The 13,544-nt window shown below is 41.5% G+C and overlaps 1 protein-coding gene across 2 annotated transcripts in view; it reads left to right on the plus strand.

Moving 5' to 3' along the window:
• alk (ALK receptor tyrosine kinase) overlaps nt 1–13,544 on the plus strand; it is a 264,817-nt gene that overhangs the window by 137,877 nt on the left and 113,396 nt on the right. The window lies entirely within an intron of this gene.

The following is a 13,544-nucleotide window of genomic DNA, read 5'->3' on the forward strand; positions in this document are numbered from 1 at the left end:
TTCACCCACCCATCCATCCAACCACCCACCCACCAGTCACCCACCCACCCATTCACCATCCATCCATCCATCAATTATCCATCCACCCACCCACCCATCATCCATCCATCCATCACCCACCCACCCACCCATCCATCATCCATCCACCCACCCACCAACCCATCATCCATCCATCCATCCATCCATCCATCATCCTCCATCCACCCATCCACCCACCCACCCATTCATCCATCCATCCATCCATCCATCCACCCACCCAGTCACCCACCCACCCACCCATTCACCCATCCATCCTCCATCCACCCACCCACCCACCCACCCACCCATCCATCCATCCATCCACCCACCCACCCACCCATCCATCCAGACCCAGACTTCACTCTCCCTGATGGCTTCGTCCAGCTCTTCAGCCAGCTGCGAGTTCCTCCAGTGTTCCTGGGTCTTCCCTGGGGCCTACTCCAGGAGGCACCCTAGCACACACTATTAATGTGGTGTATCTTACTGTAGTTCTTTCAATGTTCGTCTTTTCTTCTTTTGTCTTTATTCACCAGCAGTGACTAAAGGTTTTCAGCGATTCCTTACAATGTGGAAAATACGGAAACGGTTTGGTCATAGTCGACCATGAGTATTCGGTCACTTATTTCTAAAAACGTCCAGAGACGTGACAGCAAATTGTTATTATTATATCAGCCACTCTTTTCCATTGTGACAGATTAGAGCGGGAGGTGGGAGTATGAAGCCCTGTAAAACAGTTTCAGCAAATGTAAGTAATCACAAGTTCTGCATAAGTACCCTATCATTTTCTTAAGGATGCTTTATGGTCATTTAACAGAATTGTTCAGTTCACAAAACTATCAGAGCAAAATTGAATTGAATTCCCTGAAGCTATCGCTGCACCATGGCTGAGGAATTAAGGCGCTGCCCATTATTTCCTGCAGCCAGCAGCTAGCGCCACTTAAACTCTCTGTAAAATAATTATTTATCAATTGCAACAACTTAGTGAGCTTATTGTAGAACAGCAATAAAGGTGGCGCCAGCCTAATATCGCAATGTCCACTAAACCCAGTTGTTTAAGATACATCTTCTCTGCCTCACGTCTTATCCTAAGGCCGTTTTTATTCATGTTTCACTGAACACATTTGGTCCTAACTGGATTTGCTCTGCGTCGCCAGTTTCACGTTGGACTGTAACGACATATTCTGCCTCATTGTGCAACCCTTGGTCTATTAATTTCTATTGATGATGTACGTATTGGCTGTGCCTGAACTATTATAGTGGAACATTAGCTAATTCCATCTCTTTCTTTCTTCATTGTAATGCCCCACATTACACTGCTTGGCCAAAAAAAAACTCACCACCTGGATTTAACTAAGCAAATAGGTAAGAGCCTCTTATTAAAAACTTATTAAAAAAGGACAGTGGGGAATCATCCTCGTCGAGGATGATCGCAATGGATGATTGCCATGAGCAATTACTTAAACGTTTGGTGAAAATCAAACCATAGAAGAACAACAGTGAAACTTAAGGCTGTTTATTCCTGAAAGTGAGAACTTTCCACACACTCAATGTGAAGAGAACTCAACAGATTGGGACTGAGCAGCTGTTTAGCCTTAAGAAACCCATTAATGAGTGAGGCTAATCGGGAAAAAAGGCTTTAATTTGCTAGGGAGAAAAAAGATTGGACTCTGGAGGTCATGTTGTCTGATGAGTCTGGATTTACCCTGTTCCAGAGTGATGGGTGCATCAGGGTTAGAAGAGAGGCAGATGAAGGGATGCACCATCATGCTGAGAGCCTACTGGACTGGCCTGTAGGGGCAGCTCTGATCTGGAGCTACAGTTGGTCAGGTCCAGGTTCAGCAACATTATGAGGTCAGCTGACTACCTGAACACACTGAATGACAGGTTATCCAATCAATGGATTTTTCCTTTCCTGATGATGTGGTCATGTTCCTTGATGCCATTGCTCGGATTCATCGGGCTCAAATTGCCTGTGAGTGGAGATTTGTCCTCCACTGGAGAGAATGAAACATAGTCCAAACCGGAATCAAAGCTAAAGGCGGTTCAAAATAATATTTTGCGTGACCTTTTACTTTTGTTGGAGACTCTTTTTTTGGCCAGTGAGTTTTTTATAACAAATAGCGTCTTTTGTATGTCATTTTTTCTATTAGGGAAAAAATGAGATGGAGCAATATGGTCAATTGTCTGCAGTTAGTGAAGCACAACATGTCAGTGTTCATTAGTGTTACATATAATTCCTTTTAAGTCATAAATCAATAAATATTTAGGACAGGAAATGAAGGCTGCTTGGTGGTGCAGTGGTTAGCACAGGCAGCTTCTTGCAAGCTTCAGGTTAGCCTGTTATTTTCCTGTTTCCATGGATACTCCAGTGGCTTCCCACTGACCAAAAACACATTAGGTTAATTGGAGACTCTAATTTGCCTGTCAGCGGGAGTGTTGGACTGTAGCGTGCTGATGGCCTGTCCAGTGTTTCCCTGCCTCTGGACTGGTGGCTGCTGGGATAGGCTCCAACACCGCTGCAATTCCACATAAACCAAAAGAGCTATACTTTAAAAGCACCTTTGTGCATCAATCAGGCATGCAAGCAGTTACTGACAAGAGTTCCCTTTAGGCTAATGGTGCAGCCGCCAAGTGCCTATTAGTGTCCATCAATTGGTGCGCTAAATGGCAAAATAACATTTTTGGAAGTAGCACCCGCTTCCATGCCAGAGGCCAAGGTGAGCTCCCCATCTTCCCTGTTGGATGTCCTCTGCCGCTTTGGGCTTGGGGCTGGGCCACGCTGCCAGACCAAACCAGTGCCGCGATAATATCTGCCATAACAATCATGTATCATTACACAAACAAGTTGCGAAAGCTATAATGGAAACTCAATTGTTCAGTGAACCTTTTGACTCGCTGTCCCTCCAAACCAAATTCATTTCGTTTGCAGTAACTGACTGCAGATTTCAATAACTACCTGGTGGGAGAACTACAGCAGAAATGGTGTCCAATTGAAAATCTGTTTTAAAATTGCTAAGCGGAAAATCCAATCCGACAACAATGTAAAAAATGACAATTTTGGGGCAAACTAAATTGGCTGTAAATTAACAGTAGCTTTGTAACACAACTCCCTATTGGGCTATAGCACTCAGACCTGTAGAAAACACAATTTCTGCATATAAATAAACTGCGTGTTTTAGAGTTTGTTCAGCTGGGTTTGATGAGTCAAGGCAGCCCGGCATCTGGACTGTGAGGTTAAAGAACGTTCCCGGAATAGAAATCACAATGAAGAGCTCGAGCGAAAAAGATCAGCCCTCTGTGTGATTTGACCTTCGCCCTGCGGTGCACGTTGGGTTTGCCGATGTGGATTGTTATCACCAGTTTCAACCCAACGGTCTGCATGTCAGGTGGACGCAAACCTTGTTACCATGGCAAACACAGACTTCCTTCCACATGGACTGAAAATGGATTGAGTGAAGAACTGCAAAGATGAGAAAGAGAAAGGGAGAAGGAGAAAGAGAGAGTGAGAGAAATGAGTGGTTCTCTGAGGAGCACATCAAAACAGAGAGCAACATAGATGGACCTAGGACCGCCGGGTTAGGCTTGGCTCGGTGCTTGTGAAAGTGTGAATTGCCTCCAGTAAAGACTAAATATATTCCCAAAATTAAAGGTGTTTGCCTCATTTACGAACTCATTGCTCGGCCCAGGGACACTACCAGATTTTTGGGCACCCATAAGACTGTCAGAAGATCATATTATATCACAAGAGGTCCATCTTAAAAAAGACTGATAGGTGTAGTCCAGCAAACTGACAGGATCTCCTTGATAACATGCCACAGCTCCAAATATGAAACATGAAGAGATCCCGGGCAGCTACAAGTAAACGTGCACCGATACAGTCTGATGTAGAAGCTGATTTAGTACCGAGCAAAGAGTGTTCTGGAGAGGAAGAAGAGCCATGTTGGTTGTGTTCAGCTGCTGAAGCTGGGCCAAAGACTGGATTTTGCTTTTAGATATTTACAAAAATGTTTCCCATTACCAACAGTGTCAATTTGCATATTAGCTAAAAATTTCGTTTCAGCCGAGGTATTTCGATTTAACATTTGAGTTAGATTTAACATTTGGAATTAGATTTAACATTTAGAATTAACATTTATATTTAGCTTTAACATTTAGATTTAACTTTTAGATTTAAAATGTATAATTTGATTAAATCTTTACATTTAGAATTGAGATGTAATATTTAACATTTACATTTAACTATTTAATATATTTTAAGCTAAAGATTGCAAATTTTGTTGAAATATCCTAAGAAATGACTTGAAAAATTAAACAAATCGGATAATCTTTTGAATATGGTTTGAAGCTAAATGTGATCAAACTTTTTTAGCATGAAGTGCTTTAAAAATGCAGCTAGGTACAGGGCATTGCTTTTTTTACTTTCAGAGAACGACATTAAATTGACATTAAGAACTCAATGAGTCTTAAGCTACATTGTAAATGCCAAGCTGCCGCTGTTAAAAACAGTTGAAAAAATGTAAAATTTATTCAAGTAGCAAGTTCATGATGCTCAATTTGAATTAAGTGAGTGAATTAAGAGCTTCTCCTCTGTACCCATGGTTACATAAGCCTGTGTGTGTGGGGGGGAGGGGGGGGGGGGGGAGGGATGGGGAGAAGCCAACATATGGCGTGTAAAATGAATGGAAACATAATTTATTCATCTTTGCAAAACCACGTCGAAGCGAAAATGTCTTTAAAGCAATGACGTGCTCTCTGCATTGAATGGAATTTAACCTTTGCTTTTAAAGAAAGAGTAATCATTGATCATGGTTATCTTTAAAAGGGTTGCAGTTATGAGTTATTTAAAATGCACTATTGTGACGCCTCCTCTTGAAGCTCTCCTGCAGTAAAGTGAATCAGGTTAGTTTCATATTTTGCCATAATTGTGTCAGCAAATCATCTAGCTACATACATCTGGATATCCAACTTGGTTAAGTAAACAGTCTTAAAAAGCAAAACTTGCTGGATAAAAGTATATTTGTCTGATCAATTATTCAAAATCAGCAATTAAACTGCAATTTTAAAAATTTAATCAAAAGTCGGTCCTTAAAGCGATCAGATCTTTGAAGGCTGCATGTACCGCCTTCCAAAGTATGAATTATGTATTGTTTTGCAGCATGCAATAAATGCCGGGTTCGTTTCAGCCGTGCGAATCAGAGCTACGTCGCTGGGGTATTTTTGTGTGCAGGTGTACAACCTGCGGATGCTCAGCCGGATTGGGTTCAGTCATTTCTGGTCACGAAAAAAACAACACACCAATTTGCTTCCAATGCGGACGATTATTGGTGTGTAATTGCTGTTTATCCGGATGTGCGGTGTGGAAACTGCATGTTTCTGTAATAGGGAAAGCTTGTGTTACCAATTTCCTATTCACCTCTACCTCTCTTCTTAAATCTATTTATTGGGGGAAGGATTTGGGCTGTCCCTCACAATTAGAGTAAGTTACTGGCTTTTGGACTCGGTTAGCTTTGTGTATGCACTACCCTCTGTGCTAGTTCTATGTTAAAGAGTGATGAGCTTCTACAAGCTGTTAAACACTGCAGGTCCATAAGCGAGTAAGACAAGAATCTGTTGGCAGGACGGCTAATTAAATCACATTCTAACCTGTGCTGGGATATTCTGCGTGTGAAAGAGAGACAGGGGGTGAGGCAGAGGTCCAGTGCGTCAGCGCAGCCACCAGGAGAGTAGGAGGAAGGTGTCACTAACCCCTGCTGTTCATTAGCCAGCAGAAAATCCAGTCAAGGCGGCGCCTTGTGTGACTCCAGACAAAACACCCGTGAGTCTCCAGACAAAACAATGAATGATACATCAATGCCGGCGGGGGCCACTCACGAAGCCACGTCGGACGTTTATGTCATCCGTTTCCACATGACAACGCTTCTGTCACCGGCGGTTTTGTATTTTTACTGCGCTCAAACTGACAAACAAGCCACTTCGACCATACGACCATCCCCAACCATGACAACGTGGAGATTGGAGTGCCAGCACACGCTAGTTGACAGCTTTCTTATTATATTATTATTTATCTTGTACTGTAGGACAAATATAAGGAATCACAGTGGCTTCTTTTAGTATGTCAGACAATGTCTGGCTGCTTATACCTGACACAAGCATTTACGGTGTGTGGCAACGAATTTATCACCCTCAGTCTGCCCTTTAATAACAAACAGAGGGACTTGTTGAGCATGAGTGAACACTCTTCTTCTTGTTTCAATCTGTGATGGTGGACGGCTTTAAATTGCATCAGCCTCCCGGCTGGCTTGGGGCAGGTGTGTGTGTGTTGCGGGCGGGGGGGATTGTGCTCTCCCAGCCCCTGCGATAAAAGGTGTTTGCAAGCTTTATTTTCTTTAAAGTGTGCGATATTGAACAGCAACACTGAGGGAAAACACACACGTACACGCATACTCAAACACATACAACTTAACCTTAATAATCCTGGGAAGTTCTGAGAAAGTTCTAGACATAAACTGGACTAATGAATGCAAGTTAAAATAAGTAGCTTCACTTTTATTGGATTTTTCACCTAGAACTGCTTGAAAAATGTGGGTTTTTTTTTTCTTTTTTGGCTACTTTTTAGTTCCAGTTTAAAGAGGTAAGGCACAATGTCCCCTTTAATTGCAGCATTATTCTTCACAACGTGATGAATATTTATTTTAAAATAATTTTTAAGCTATATCATTTCACAGGCACACTCAAAAAAGGCAGTTCTCTCATAGGAACATTTGTAATTAGTTGTCTTTTTCTAGATGTTCAAAATGTGGCCTGGAAAGATAGGAAAAGATTCCACACACTAACCCTTGAAAGGACGGCTCTGGAGTTTGGTTTTTGTCATTTCTTTATGTGCGTCTTTGTGGTTGCTTTTTTTCTTTTCATTTTCAATGCTATTTGTTGAATGCCAGTTTAAATCCTGCAATCAAGGCAACAAAAGCTTTCGAAGGCCCGTGAGTGTAAGGTCAAATGAGTGTTGTGTCAAGGCAAAAATCTGTTTTCAAATATTCTGACGTGAAAAAAAAAGCCTCAGATTCGAACCCAGTTGGTCATTATTAGAATAGTACAAAAAAGACCCCTAAAAATCAGAAATTGGTGTCAACAAAGGAATAATCATAATAACCCTGCTCATATTTAACAGACTGCTGTTCCCGGTCATTGCTTTACTATACCTGCTGTGTCCCGTACGCTGTTCTTGGCGCCAGCTCTGCAGTCATGCTTTCAGGTGTGTGAGCAGACCAGGCAGGAGGTGTTGGCAGCAACTGTTGAGCTTCTCCAGGGATCCATCAGCTCCTTTTACATAGTTGAAAGCCGCCTGGCTCCCGTGGAAGCCAGGCTAGACCATTAGGCATACTGGAAAACCAACACCGAAGAACAAACGTGCCTTTCAGGTGGATCCGTGGCACTGGAAACAAAAACATATATTTAATTTAGGTCATTTAATTAAGCATACATGTAGAAATGCATATGTGTCTTTTTTTTTTCATACGACCACATACACGCATGTTAGAAGAGGAGAGAGAGAGAGAGAGAGAGGAATAATCTATTACTGCCATCTCCTGCTACTGTTCCCTAATCAGATAATGTCCAAACCATATTCACTCCAGGAGTTTCTATCAGCGTCCATTTGCAAGTAATCAACAAATTATCTTATCTGCCATCCCACAGACTGCATGATTGCTAAAATATCGTTGCCAAGAGGACTATTTTTTTTCCACGAACACTTGGGTGCTTATTCCACTCAGAGCATCTGCTAATTTATGTATTCATTCCTTTTTGTCTCGACTACAAAGGCGGAATGTGTCCTAGTTCTTTATGCATTTCCCTCAGCTGTTGGATCTGGGGCCTACTTAACTATAACTCGGGCTAACCACGTTTCCCACCCATAGCCTCATCACGTCTCTGAAGTGTTTTTGAGTCCTTCCTCCTGGTGAGTTTGAATGGACTCGTACATTTGCAAACCTGAAGACGGCGGCACGGTGTTGCAGGGGTTAGCACTGTCACCTCACAGCAAAGAGGTTCCCATGGTTCCACAGAGTTGAACCCCTGCATCTGCGTGGTTTCTCTTCCAATACTTAGGCTTCTTCCTCCAGTCAGAAGACATGCTTTTGGGGTTAACGGTGAAATGCTGACTTGGAATTGATGTTTGTCCACAAGTTAGCCCTGCGTTGAGGATTGGAAGATGTTTGGACCCTATGAAAAATGATGCTACATAAAAGTTCAAGGGCTCGACCACTTGAGTCCTTTGCTCTGTCTTTTTTATGGTTATTAAAGATGTCAATTAAGTTAAATACCTATTATATAGCAGCTTCTCTCTATGGCGCAAAATGTAGCTTCGAGGGTGCTGCGGAAACCAGCTTAGATATGCCGAGATATGCTGTCTGCAGTGTGAACACCAACCATTGTACCTGAGAAAGCTTGTGACGGAGGTAGCGGCTGCTTGAAACAGTAAGGTCAGATATAAATATAAATTTTCAGCATCTCACTTTTATTTTTTTATTCTCGTGCTACCGTAGCACCTAAATGCATGCCAGACAGTTCTGCTGGAGTGGCTCTGCTACGAGGAACCTGTTTGTCTTTGTACCCACGTTCCCAGTGTCACCAACTGTGGCTTTTTAGGGCGCTCCTGTGGCTTCACACCAGCCGCAAGTTCCAATTGTGCCGGTTGAAATACTCAAGCTCAGGCAGGCCCGTGTGTGGCTTTCCAGCAGGGGGTCTACATCAGTGCAAAGCTCTTTCCCTTTAGCACTTTCAGCTGCAGTATAAGCCACTTTCATTGTGCAGCCTGTATGTATCCATGAAGCTGCCATAGGATAAATTTACTTTCTAACATCATCAAACATTCTTTTGTAATGTATATTTTTTGAAGATGTTTGGATGGGGCATTATAGTTGGTGTGCTCCTTCCCTCGGTTGCTTTGAGAGCATCCTGCATCCTCTTGTGGTAAGTTCACAGCATTAAAGCAAAATATTTAATTCACACCAGATTTCAGCAGTGTTAGTGGTTAGCATTAGTGGCAGCTCAGGAATAGAAGTGCATGAATGTCTGCAACTCATTCTTCCAGCTGCAGCACCCGTACCTTTACATGTCACATTTGGTCACCTTTGACAAAAATTTGTGGTCTATATTGGGAAAACATGGCCCATTGTGGCCAGTTCTGTGGCCAGTGTGTGTCTCAGAACCCTTTACAGGGTCAAACCAAGTCCCTGCTTCAGGGTCAGTACTTAGATCAACTCCTGGCTGGGTGTGTCGGTCAATATGTAATCATGAGCCTTTATTCTTTGCTAAGAACCAGCCGGTCGACATTGTCAAATGGGAACTCTGGTGCTACTTAGCCACTCGTACTAGTTCCTAAGTTAGCTGTTCAGGGCAGAAGCAAGAAAAATCAGTTTTGAAAGAGGTAGGAACTGTTTTAGGTGACTGTTCCTAGAACTAGGTTCCTATAACTATCTACTCCTGGTTTATAGGTGCACGGGGACGTCCTGTAAAATACAAAGAAATGACAGTCAAGCCATTTTTAGCTGCAACTCTTAGATGTGTTAAATCTAAATGCTTGAACACAACATCATTTTTCACACAATTATGCAGAGGAACTGCGTCAGTGAATTGGTAGAAGCACAACAAATCAGTCAAGGATTTAAAGTTTATGCCACTCACAGAGCTGTCAATGTTGCCTTTACGCTGTGAAGTTATTGGAGAATGGCAAATTTAACCTTTCAGTTTTGTCCTACTGCTATTACTAATGCTACTGCTAATAATAATAATAATAATACTAATACTACTACTACTACTACTACTACTACTACTACTAATAATAATAATAATAATAATAATAATAATAATAATAATATAGTTCTGCATGATATTGTTATTTTGGCCCACAGTCTTGAAAACAGCTGTTTTCAAGCATCCTTTTTAGGGGTTCTAAAATGCAGGCCAACCCTTCCTTTGATCTGTGTTTTCAAGAGATGTGAATAATGAACTCTGTTGAAAACTGCTCCAGGCATAATCACCAGAATATTTGATATGGCTGCTTTGAAATTAATTTCTTGTGGGTGAAATGGTTATTATCGGCTGTAGTAGCATTTAATCGCAATGGAGGACTTTATCTTTGATGGCGAGTCAAATTATTTTGAAATCGTGAGCATCACGGAGAGTCATCCTTTGTGACTTTGAAATACTAAAAACAGAATGTCACATGGGTAACTTTCAGATTTACTTATGTGTGCTTCTTACTACTATAAATTGTACAAATCCTTTTTATTTTTAAAATAGTGATGGCTCAATAGGATACTCAGGATCAGTATCAGTCTGATATGGGTCAACATTTCAGGATCGGACGTCAAAATAACAATTAGTGCGTCCGATCCGATCCCTAACCCTGAATGGTCGATCCAACATTGCGTGACATGTAAGCAAAGACGCTATTTTTTTAGCAATGGTAGCAGGCCGTAATCAGACGTAGACGTAGCTCCAGCAGCGTGCGTCAACAGAATGGCATGAGTGACAATGAATTAGCTTAGCGCTCTTATCGTGTCAGTTGTGCGGAATTTGTTTGCATGCGGGGAAGAGACAAGTAAAACAGCCGGATGCAGCTTGTGCAATGTGAGTGGCATTAGCATTGGACATTTCCACATCGTGAACTTGATAAAACTTTGGCAGAAGCATCACAGAAAGGAGTATGAAGACTTTTTGCTGTCAACAAGTGCTAAGGAGCCACGAGAACAGTCATTGAAAAAATAATTGATATTGTTATCGGCAGACAGTCTTAGTTGGTATCGGACATGAAAAAGTTGTATAGAGCCATCCCTTGTATAAAATATATCTATTTTCTGTGGCATTAAATGACTAACATGTTGGGCATTTCAACAAGTAATCCTGTTTTATAGATTACCTGCTACTGTTTATCCAAGGTTGTTTTCTGTGTCAACTTTCCTGGTGACTCGCAACCATGTGAGCCAGAAGACAAAGGGGAGACACCTCAACTGAAACTAGGTGAATGGCGTCTGTGTAGATTCTCAATCATCCAGGTCATCGTATCCAAGGTAGTTTTCTCTGTCGACTGGACTGGGTTTCTTCTCTTGAAGACGTTTCGCCTTCTATCCAGAAGGCTTCTTCAGTTCTGAACTCGCTGGGGACAGAGCTTGAAAATATATAGCCCCTGTGGACCATCTGCATGCTAATGATCTGGGTGGTCACTCAGATCCCAAACCAGCGGTCTTCTCTGGCCAGTAGATCGCTGGTTTGAAAGGGGTGTCAAGGAAGCTATCCATGTCAAATTGGAAAAGCCATCCTTAAACAGAGGTGGTGGCCTGAGGCACTTCCTATCACCCACATACAATGCAGTCCTCCACTCCTTCCAACAGCAAAACAAACATTCACACCATTCCAGGAGACCCAGTGACTCATCACCATGTGATCCAGCAGACAAAGGGGAGACACCTCAACAGAAACTAGGTGAACGACCCTGCTAACGACTCTCAGGTGACCACCCAGATCATTAGCATGCAAATGGTCCACAGGGGCTATATATTTTCAAGCTCTCTCCCCAGCGAGTTCAGAACTGAAGAAGCCTTCTGGATAGAAGGCAAAAGGTCTTCAAGAGAAGAAACCCAGTCCAGTCGACATAGAAAACTACCTTGGATACGATGACCTGGATGATTGAGAATCTACACAGACATCTGCTACTGTATAGCAATATAAACATAAACTCCCATACAGAATTACCTGAGATCCAATATCATTGGTCTATTTAACCTACAGCTCCCCCAAAGCTGACAAGTTTAGAACCCAGGTTATAAGTTAATATTAATTATGACATAATAATCTTTTTTTAAAAATGGTAAAACTGTTTTCTAAATGTAAAAATCTAACTGTTGATAAGTTGTGCAGGGCGGAGCAGACAAGCAGGGTCGGCAGCTCTTTGGATCTTATTATTTTCTATAGTCAGCAAGTGGCCAGCTCGAGTCACGGATGACTTTTAAATCTTGGCAGTGCAATGAAATTTGAAAGAGTAAGTAAAATATGTGACCTGTCGTCTTGCTCGCTCCAAGCAAAGCAATTTTAAAATCGATTAGGCTTAAACTCATGATTCCTTTAGAGCTGCTGTCGTCCATCAATCCCTGGCTTTGATCCCTCCTACCTCTATGGTCTGGGTAAAAAGACTAAACTCTGATGTCCCCGTGTTCAACACGGACTGTTGGAATGTTCTTGATCCGTAGGTCTTCTCAAGTCCAAGCACACATTAGATTGACTCTAAATAGCCCTGCCGATCAAAACCTGGCAGAAGCATTTCCAGACCACCAGAAGAAAAAAAAAAATTAATAGCAAAAGTAACTTTTCTGGGAACATGAACCTATAACAATCCAGACCCATATCCCCTTAAAGAAGAATTACAGGGGTTACACCATGGAGTTGGTTACTTTATTTAACTAATTTGCCTTTTCTTACCTCTACCAAGGAGATTTTGTGGCAGCCGACATTCATAGGAAAATAACTCAAAAAGTCCAAAACAAATTTCCATTCTGTTTTCAAGAAATGTTGCTAATCGGCCAAGTGGCTTTGATCATAAATTAGCCTACTATGTTATGTAACCTTGTATTACGTCTGCCTATATACTTACATATGTCAAAAAGTGTGAGGGATTAGTTGTGTTGGGCCATGATATTAAAGCTGTTGCATATTTGTTAATTAGAATCAGAATTAGAATTAGAATTAGAATCAGGTTTATTGCCATTGTTCATGTAATACACAGTATTACACAAGCTAGGAATTTGTCCTGGTGTGACGCTGCGACATTCAACATAAAAAAGACAACATTAGAATAAGATAAATAAAATAAGACATATGTACAGTATATATATAAATAGTAAGAAATAGTGCAGGTCAATGCAGGAGAAATGTGATGTTCGTGAGTCGGTATGGTATAAACACGGTATAAACGTTCTCTTTTTCCTTCCTTGTGATTTTACTTTTTTCTTGCAGCAGCCCTGCAAGTGTAACATTAATCACCCCGAACAATATAAATACAGTGTTCTGTTATTTAAGATTCCTGCCTTTAAGCACTTTCCTTGATAACACCTCTCTTAATACGTTCCTTTTATGTGTTTTTTAATTCACTGTCACTAAATTATTGACATTATTGTACAACATTAACCTTGACGGTTATAAAGCTGCTAGATACCAATTATACTAAAAGTTTTCATCTGGATGATTTCCTCTTTTACACCATAAAACCACTCTTTAATATCAGGCGTAAGGCAGCTTTAATCGTTACCAGACAGTGTAGCTTTTAATTATCATAAGCTTTATCCTAAGTCTCAGCTGTTTTTCCAAAAAAATGCTGGTAAAACGTTGCGCAGCTCGACTTATCTCCAAACAGCCAACGCACATGGTTGGACTCCAGGTAGTTTCCAGTCGAAGTATTCAGCAGCCAACGACCCGGGTGCTCGTCTTGAAGTATCTCATCCCAACTTGAAATAAACACCTTGTTTTAATCA

The sequence above is a fragment of the Takifugu flavidus genome, chromosome 16 (assembly GCF_003711565.1).
Source record: "Takifugu flavidus isolate HTHZ2018 chromosome 16, ASM371156v2, whole genome shotgun sequence".
Classification (NCBI taxonomy): Eukaryota; Metazoa; Chordata; class Actinopteri; order Tetraodontiformes; family Tetraodontidae; genus Takifugu; species Takifugu flavidus.